Here is a 10224-nt window from a genome sequence, read left to right as displayed (position 1 = left end):
ACACTATCATTTTTGCTTCTTAATAATAAATATTTATTTATTATTAAATTTTTTTATATAATGTTTTTGTTTAATATATACTAGAATATTGATACTTAAGTTTCCTTTCATACTAGGTTTGAAAATAGTGGACGAAATTGAATTTGTTGTTAACAAGTTTTTAGTGGGATCCAACGGATTTTATGACCTAACAAGAGTGATCTTTTACTTTATTTCTATAGTCTATCAGATGCGAGGAGTTCTTCATGTTTTCATCATTTTCCCGAGTTATGAAATTAATTCTTATGCCAAGTCATCCTAATGTTTTTTTTTTTTTTTACAATGGAAGAAATTTTTTTATTTAACAAACGATAAATTACAAATAGATAATTGAAAAAAGAAACAAGGTCAACAAACAAACAAAAACAAGCCCAACTATCCCTACAAGTTTCAACCCATAAGCATATTCATCAGGAGATGGATGACGTAGTGACGTCGGCCCCACCAACCAAACCGGTCATGACATGATAAGCTTTTTCTATCCACATAAATAGATGCACAAAAATGCCTATAACTTAATCCTACAAGAATGTCAGAAGTAGTATAGGTAAGTAGGGATCGTTTCCACAAGAGATTGTGGTTTAATCATTAATCTAAGACTCAAAACAAAATAAAACCTAAACCATCTAGTTAGAAATATCTGACTGGCAGACGACTCTAAACTATTCTAAAAGTAACGAAAATTTACAGACAGACTCTTGACACGACAATCTAACTACTGACAAAGTTTGATAATTTTTGAAGAAGTTTTGATTGACAAAATAATTAAATAAAAAACGAAACAGTAAACGACTCTGAAAATAGAAAAGGGTTTGAAAATCAAAGATAAAACAAGTTAGGGGAATTGCATCCACCACCAATCAATCATGTATGCATAAACATGTTTAATCTTGTCTTATCTATCCACGGATGAAGATGCTCAAGTTAACTCACCATTAGAATTAACCTATTGTTTTTCCTTATGTGGATGCTAAGTGAGAGAATAGCTCTACACCTAACCTATTTTCTAAAATGCAACCTAGGTTAAGCAACTCTAGATTTAACACAAAAAAATCATTATGATTTAGAAAAATGAGAGATTACAAGGCATTTTGAGTACGACGCATCTCAATTAACCTAGGAACCTAAAAACATATCTTATGCTTAGATATTTTGCTACTCTCGAACTCTTAAAGGGACCTTACTTAATAAGGAGTAGGCAATAATTATTCATAGCAATAGAACCCTAAACATGCAATCTAAGTTGCGCACCAAAGAAAACATGCAAAGATTTCATCAATATAAAAATAGAAATTAGGTTCTCATCCATATGATAAATAAAAACTAATTAGATGTCATAGTATAGTAATACAATCATGATTGGGGTTTTAACCGCCCATAACTATTAAAGAGTTAGTTATTCATAGAAGGAACAACAAAATAAAGAAAAGAACAAAAATAAGAAGTCGCGGAGGGAGGAAAGAGAGAGCTTTTTCAGATTTGCACATCCCTTTTATATTGCTCCTTGTAGGGGTGGGCATATGTCGGATCGGGTCGGGTTAGGGCCCAAACCGTTTTCGACCCGGATTCTTCGGTTGGGCCAAAATCCAAACCGCAACCGATTTTTTTTTTTGTGGGCCGGTTTTTCAGTTGAACCGGATTTCCGGTTCGGGCTGGTTCGGTTATGGGCTTTTTAAATACTAGCCCAGTTTTCAGGAAAAAAAAAAGGGGCTACAAATTTTCTAAGGCCCAATATTGAAGATTTCCATATTTTTCAACTTGTTTCAATGACTACAAGTCTACAACTTTTAATCACGTACTGAGCAAATGATCAACATATGATATATCAAGTTATCAACCTAATGACTCACTGACACACAAAGAACAAAGCATAATCAGTTAATCACAATCAGAAGCATGCAACCAAGCAATACAAATCCAAAACAGTTCTGAACCACTTAAGTTTACAGACCAACAAACCAACTAATCCAAAGTTCAAGACCATAAGCTTTAAGTTGAAAAGAAATTCAAAAAAAAAAAAAAAAAGCTAAGAACATAAGCAACACTACAGCTTGGCTTTCTCCTCTTCATTCTTCATTCTTCATCTTGGCTACTTCCCTTCCATCGACCATAATCTGTAAACAAAGCATATTAGCAACTGTAAGAGACAGGCAGAGCTGCAGCAAGATAATCCAGCAATAAACTAATCTAATTAACTTTGTATTTTGTACGGTTGTACCAAGCTGATCTGCAGAATCACTCCTCAATATCTGAAAGATTGGTAATTCCAACATCTAGCAGCACAAACATGAAAACAATGTTAGAACAAAAACTAACATATTTGAGCAAAAGTGAAAAGTTTACAGATTTGAACAAAAGTTACACTTAAAAGAAGAAAACTTAAAACAAAATTTTACCTTGCTCAAGTTTCTCCAATTCACCGTAGACCTCAAGTTCAGTTTCTCCAATTCATCTTCGTGAAGTGCTCCCAAGCCACAGACTTGTTCTTCCTCTTCGATGTTGATTCCAGTCCAGGAGCATCGGTACCAGCAGTAGAGTCAGTCGGTTGACCTGAGACAAGGGCAGCAGGACCAGGTGGAACTGAAACAATCGCACCAGCAGCAGTAGGGTTTACTTCCAAAGCAGGGAATGAGGGTATTGAAGTCCCTATGCTTGATGCAGCCTCTACGCTTGTGGGAATAGGAGTCACAGTGTTTGAATTCCCTTCCATCATCTGAAGTTCTGAACAAAGCATATTGGAAGTTTAGAACTATGTTTATCAGCAACAACACAACCAATTTTGATATATGAATCGAACAATCAACAACATTTCTTAACAGAATGCAAGCTATAAATCAAAACTATAAAGCAACATAGTCAACAGTTCGGATAGTCAAAACCCAGTCTCAAAACCTATAAATCTAAACCAGTAAAACACTAAAACCACATCAACACACTGAATCGAATGAATCGAGTATAAATGTGCGAATGAATCGAAGAGATTTTGGTTTCAAAAACTCACCAGAGAGTCGAGAGCGAATGAATCGAATGGGTTCTGGTTTGCCGAGAACCGAGAGCTGCGATCGCCGAGAGCAAAGCTGTGATCGCCGATCTGACTGGGTTCTGGTTTAGGGCTAGGGTTTTCGACTGGAGAGTAGAGACTAGAGAGACTGAGAGAGGCCGAGAGCGGCTGTGTGTGGAGAGATCCAGATGCAAATGAGAACTAGGGCTCCCTCTTTTCAGTTTTATATGGCCATAGGGATTCTCTGAGGTAAGGTATATCATAAGCATATATGGACGAATAGGAAATAAACAACTAATAAAAATAAATAAAAATATATATTAATTAAATTCGGTCGGGTCGGTTTTTGTTCGGTCGGTCTGAGACCCGACACCGAACCCGCACCGCATCAATTCGGATCGGCTCGGTCCTTTGAATTTTCCTGCTCTTTTTGATCGGGTCGGTTAACCGGACCGTTCTTCCGGTTCGGGTCGGGCGGTTTTTTGCCCAGTTTCAGTTTTGTGCCCACCCTAGCTCCTTGAGTGGTCTTTCATTCCTTTTTGGTTTGAGATTCCTTGAATTGTAAAGAAATACATCTTCTTGATTTTCTGGTTGAATTAGGATTCCCCACATCATCTTTCCAATAAAAGCTTGCCATGTCATCATCAATATTTTCTAAATATTTTCTCCTTTATTGCTGCGTCATCTCCATGGATTGGGCTCCTTGATCCATCAATGTCACTTACTTGGGTTAGGACTTTAAGCTTTTCCTTTATTTGAGCATATTTTCTCCTTTTAATCTCCTTTTTGTATATTTACTCTAAAAAACTTAATAAACACAAAAGTAAATAAATAAAGAGAAAATAGAATAAACTAACAAAGATTAATATAAGGATTAACGTTATGAATGTTGCATAAAATGCTCCGATCATGACACAGAAATGTCACCAGATCGGCAGGTGAAAACTTCAAAACCAATTAAATAAATCCTGCATGAGAAATCTAGCACAGAACTCATCCAAAGATCTCCACCACCCAAATCTCTAATGTTAGCGTGAGTCATAGCGTAACATTAGGTATGTAATATATTGTAATTATATCGTAGTTAATACTTACCTATTCTGTGTATGGTAGAGAATAGAGAAGTAGGTCAATTGTATTCCTGTAACCCTCTTTATATACCTCCACTGTGAGAAGAATAATATATCAGAAAATTTATTCTCTCAACCTTGTTCTATTTGACTTGGTATCAGAGCAAAGATCTGAAAAAGGACTTTGTCTCTTTCTTTCAGTCTTTTCTCAATCCGAGGAAGACAATTGGTTTAAAACCCAGTTTTTTGGTCAGGCTCTAAAACGACGTCGTTCAGACGTCCTCTTTTCGCTCGGCTTCGTCTTCAGCCAAAGACCGCCGTCCTCTGCGTCAATCCCAGATCGTTCCGTCCTCAGATCACCGACGCTCTCCTCTTGCCCAGACCGTCGTTTCTCTAGTCCAGACTGGCCTCGTCTCTTGTCCAGACCGTCCTCGTCTGCCTCCGACACCAGAGATCAATCTCTTCAGTTCGTCGTCCTTAGATCGCCCAACATCTTCAGTTCGTAGTCCCCGTTCGGCCACCTGAACCATCTCCGGCTGTGCTCTAGTCCACGATCGTGCCCAGACTCGGCTCAGTACGGCGTTGCTCTTCCGGTCGCTCGCCTCATTCGGTCAGACCAGCAACTCGGTTATTCCGTAAGTCTACCCAATCAACCCGGTCAACTCGATTTCACTCGGTCAACCCAGTCAACCCGCATCACTTGGTCAACAACAGGTTACCCAAAAAAAAAAAAAAGGGTTTTTTGTTATTGTTATTTTGGAGCCTTCTGTTCTTCTTATTTCCGCTGCATACTTTGAGATTTGTGTGTTTTCTTTTGCTACTATACTGTTGCAATGGGTGGTGATGAAAGTGGAGGTCAGAGTTCCCAAATCAATGAGGTTCAAAAGGTTGAGGTTTCTGTCCGCAGTTCAGATGGTGGTTCTTTTGGGGGTACAAAACTCAATGGTACCAATTTTCGAACATGGAAGAAGATTATATCTGTCCATCTTCGGGGTATACACAAGATGGGGCATGTGACTTGTGACGTCCCGAACCCGAATTCACCGGTTTACTAGTCATTTGGACGGTAAACAACTTTTACTTTCACTTTTACTGTCGTTTCAATGCTTTTAGGGGGCCCTAAAAGTTGACTTTTTGTTCGGGTCAAAATTTGAGAAAATTTCCTTCATGAAAGTTGTAGAGGACGTTAAACCGAGCGCGTGCATATGTGGTAGGTAAAACTCGGAGCTCGTATGTGGAAGTTATAAGCGAAAATGTAAAAATTACTGTTCATGATAAGTAGTATAAATTTGAAAAAGTTACTGTGGCCGGTAAGTTTTCTTTTTTTCTCTTTTCTCTCTTTCTCCCGCGTTTTTCTTCCTCTCCTCGGCTCTCTCTGCAACTCCGGCCATCTCCCTCTTCCGGCCACCTGGGAGCGAACAAGCAGCACCGGTCGACTCCTCTACCCCTACCCAACCTCCCCACGGCGGTAACTCACGGCGACTTGGCCGGAAAATGACGCATCGGGTCCTTGAAGTTTCACTGTAGCAGAAGTGGTCAACTCTGATATCTTCCCTTTCCGGCCGTCTCCGGCCACCAAACCGGCGTCGAAGGTTCGGTTTTTGGCAAGGATCATTTTGCCCCTAGCCTCAAGCCACGATTTGCAGCGTGGAGGAAGAATCGAAGGTTTGAATTTCTTGACACTGTTCACATTTCGGGTATAATCTTCACCTTAATTGTTGAGGTAGTTCTAGGCATATTCTGGCTTTGTTGTAGTTGAGAGAAACGTTGGGCTTGATGAGTAGGTGGTGCTGCCTGAATTTGGTGGCCATCGGAGGTGGTGGCCACCGGCGCGTGGGCCCCACTCGCCGCCACTGTGGGTGGCGCGTGGGGGCGTGTATGGTTGGTTTTTAATTCCTGTTTTAGCCCAATTAAATCCTATAATTGTTGTAGAGCTTGTATATGAAGTTTGGTGAGGATTGGTGGAGTTTTGAATCGGTTATAAATTTCTAAAGATTTGGATTTGGATTAATGTTAATCGTGAATCCGGTTGTCGGATTTCCTCCATAATTGTTATATAGTCTGAAAATCGACGAGTGGGCAGTGTTGGTGAAGTTTGGTTGGATGTGGAAGAGAATTGGAGAAGTTGGGGTTTTGGGTTTTGAGACTTAATTATTGATTATCGTAAAATTATTTTCCGTCCGGTAATTATTTATGTACAAGTAATTGTGTACAGGGCGATGTACCGAGCTATTGCTCGACGAAGGAACTCGTATGCATGGTCGCCTAAATAGTACTGTGAGTGGACATTTATTTTAAATTAATTGTGCATGCAGTATATTAGCATTTTCCGATTGAGATTTAATTTTTAATTTGAATTATTGAGTTTTATGGTTTTACGAAATTTATTTATGAATTACGAGATTAGTATTGAAATTCCTTCCCGAGGGCTTTTAGTAGATATTTGAGATAGTCATTCATGAGTTATTGAGTTGAGGAATGATTTTCGGGAAGTGACTGATTCAGAAAATATTATGAGAATTTTGGATTTCGAATATTGGTTTTTATGAGGATTCACGAGTACGAATGTTTCATCAAATATTTGAGCATGATCGATTTATTGAGATTTATTGAGCTTTGAGCTCCGTACTTATCAGCTTTGAAGTTAGATTGAGTTTTCTTTCCGAAAGCATTTATTGATTTACAGAGTATTTGATTTTATGCTTTCGAGGATTTATTGAGATTTTGAGGTTATTTTCAGTTTCTTGAGGAGGCTATTCAGTTTATTAAGGAGGCTAGTTTTGGCGCATGCGTATCTTACCTAGTTGGCAGTCCCTTCTAGGTAATAGTCTGGTTGGCAGTCCCTTCCAGACTACAGCCCGGTTGGCAGTCCCATCCGATGCGTCACCTGGTTGGCAGTCCCTTCCAGATGACATGAGGTAGTTAGTCGGCAGTCCCGTCTACTACCTGTGGTTAGTCGGCAGTCCCGTCTACTACTTGTGGCTAGTTGGCAGTCCCTTCTATCCACCGCCTCCTATTCCGGTTGGCAGTCCCTTCCGATGCGTCATCTGGGTGGCAGTCCCTCCTAGATGGCATGAGATGACTAGACAGCAGTCCTTTCTAGTCATCAAACGAGCCTCATGAAAAGGATGTTTTTATAAGGTTTGAGGATGAGATTTTAAGAGATTTCAAGATGTTCTTGTTACGTGATTGAGATTTCAGTAAAGAGGTTGATTAAGAGTGTTTTCAAGATTGTTACTGCATGCGAGGTTTTAGAGAATAACTTGGGAAAGCATTTAGTTTTACTTATTCATTTGAAATTACTTATTTTTCGTCCACTCACTCTAACGGATTTTAAATGTTTTCCCCTGGGCCCTTCGGTTTTAAATGCCCAGTTTGCAGGCCAGTTTAGCTTGAGGTCGAGCGTACTTGGGGTTGAGGCATAGCTGTCATAGCTTCCGCATTATAAAAGCATCGGTCATTTATCTTGCTTTCTATTCTCTTGTTCGCCTGTACATTAGATTGCTCTGATAACCTATGAGATTAATATTCTTAAATTCAGAATTGTTTATGAAATGAGAGATGTGAGATGTTGTGATATAGGGAGCAGGGTGGCTCCAGTAGAATAAGGATGGATGATTTAGAAGTGTGGATGTTTTTCTACAGGTTTTGGGTTGTCCATTTTTAGGGGAAGTTCTGTCAAATTTTTGGTAGAATTTCTTCTAAAGTGGGCCCCGCAGGGCCTCTTCGGATTTCAGGGTGAAATCCGGGGCGGGTCCTGTCAGTTGGTATCAGAGCGTTAGGTTGTAAGATTCTGTAGACTTGTTTCGATCTAGTTACCTTATATGCTTGATGTTGCTCAGTACCTCCCGAGTGATGGCCCGACTGCAGCGGTTCCCCATCGTTTACTCTTCGGTGCTGAAGTATTCATCAAGTATGTAAGGTACGTGGTTAGTTGATTTTCCTTCAGGTGCTATGCCTCTTATACGCCGACCTCATAGGGATTTGTCTGCATATCAGATTGTTTAAGTGTCTTGCACCTTTTCATGGGGATGGTGATGTTAGATTACCTTACAGGGTTGAGTTATGCTACGAAATGCGATCCGAGGGAATGTGGTGGTTATCTCTCCCTCGATGCCAACAAGTTTGTTGGGGTAAGGTTTAAGGTGCAAGACTGGAGTTCGATTTCGTGTTTGATTGTTAGAGTTGAGTGGGCATAGATTTGGGTTGTCTTAGTTTGCTATAAATTGCTTTTAGAATCAGAATTGTTGATGGAAATGGAACTAGTAATATTAGTGGTTCTGACGTTGAACCAAGTTTCAGGAGATGTGTTACGTGATGTGATATGGCATGTAAGTGACATTTATGATATCATTGATAGTTGTTGGAGATTACTTGGAAATCATGACTGGTTATCTTGGGCCTTTGACCTAACCATGATATTTGGATTTCGTTTTGTCCGGATTGGAAGAAATTGATTTTAGATACATTGACTTATAATTGATCCTTTTGAAGTTTTGGATCGTATTGAATAAGAAGATAGACAGAATTTAAGTTTGATATAGTTTTATGTTTGAAACTTGAGTATTTAGTTGGACGCATAGAGCTTTACAATCGAGTTACGATCTTTGCCAGTATTTAATTGAGAAGATTAGAAACAACTTTTGTATATGAGATTGTACCTATGCGTGTACTTAATTAGTTATCCGTTTTTTGGCTTAATTGGTTGTACCTAAAATTGGAGAATAGCGATAATGATAATGTTGGGTATTTATAATGGTGCAAGTAGAATTACTTGTGATACGGAGTATATTTCGAGTTACAAATTGAGGAGCCTTGAAGATTAATTGTGATAGATTCTTGGTGAAGTTTTTGCTAGACAGTTGGATTGTGATATTGTAAGAGTGGTTAGTGGAATAACTTTGAGGAAATAAGTTTCCTAGTTGGCTCCGGAAATACTTCTAATTAAGGTTTGACCAGAATTCTTGTTATATGTGGGTCAAACGTAATGCGGTTTGTCTTGGCAGTGACGTATTTCAACAGTGATTAAATGGAGGAATTGGATCGCCATGTGGGTGGATTAATTTCAGATCCAGGTACCGCTTTATGTGACACAAGATGTTGGACGGGTGTCTGTTTTGCATCAAGGTTGTTGTTCGAGGAAAGATTCTATGAACGGTGTTTTATCATCTAGGAAAATTGGTTGTTGCTTGAGTTGAATACGTACATTAACAGATTGCTTTGAAGGAATTAAGTGAATTTTTCTACCTTGGCACCGTTACTGGTGGAATTGGTTAAACTGTTTGAGATTTAGTTCACACTTTAATTGATATTTCTACCGTATGGTGGCCTTTGATTGGAGTAGTACAGGAAGTTGTTGGTACGATTGATATTCGGTCACCATCACGGGTTTATAGGTACGTTGACTTAGCGGGATGTTGGAGTTGAGTTTGGAAATTAATTATTTGGACCTTGGGTTTTATCAAGGGTTTCAATTGACTCTTGAAGTACTAAATTGTTGAGCGACTATGGTTGAGTTGTGTTGTTGGATTTATGCTTAGCGAGATGAGGATTGAGAAATTTTGGTGCAATCTTAGTTAGCGCAGATTAGTTTTTAAAATTGTTGTTGTATCTGGAATATTATTGAATAAGTGTTGTTAGAGGGTGGATCTTCAGCTACTTTATCCTCAGTTTAGCGATGATAGTGTCGCTTGGGGATACCGGCTTTGAGCATGCCAGGAGAGTTCGCTATACTCAAGTACTTACAAGTTTGACGTTGATTATTGGAATATTATGGTGTGGTAACGTAGAGAAGAAAGAATGGACTACTTTGCTAGCAGTCTGGTACAGAAATTTTGAACATGAACAGGTATGCGAAATGTGTCGCCTTATGGCCAGCAGGGTATGTATCAAAGAAGTTTCTCTAGTTGACTTAGCTGTCATCTCAAGGCTTTGATCAATGTTTTAGTTGGGTATCAAAGTAGCGCAAAGGAAGTGTAGTGACCCTATAACCTTCATGATTAAGAACTTATAGGTTGGTTCGAGGCTACTCTTTGATATGCTTGACAACTGTGGGACCTCTACGTGCACGACATTCGATCAAAAATCCAAGCACAAATAGACAAAAAGGAAGTG

At 39.1% G+C, this 10224-nt stretch overlaps 1 long non-coding RNA gene across 1 annotated transcript; it reads left to right on the top strand.

The window, feature by feature from the left end:
• Window positions 1-5445: 5445 nt before the first annotated feature.
• Window positions 5446-8179, top strand: LOC133740681 (uncharacterized). Its single transcript, XR_009861372.1, has 3 exons — window positions 5446-5775; window positions 6326-6387; window positions 7485-8179. It is a non-coding gene; the product is annotated as an uncharacterized LOC133740681 (long non-coding RNA).
• Window positions 8180-10224: the final 2045 nt, after the last annotated feature.

This window comes from Rosa rugosa, chromosome 3 (assembly GCF_958449725.1).
Source record: "Rosa rugosa chromosome 3, drRosRugo1.1, whole genome shotgun sequence".
Taxonomy (NCBI): Eukaryota; Viridiplantae; Streptophyta; class Magnoliopsida; order Rosales; family Rosaceae; genus Rosa; species Rosa rugosa.
Note: the sequence above shows the minus strand (reverse complement) of the source record. Positions and strands in the feature narration are given on the sequence as shown.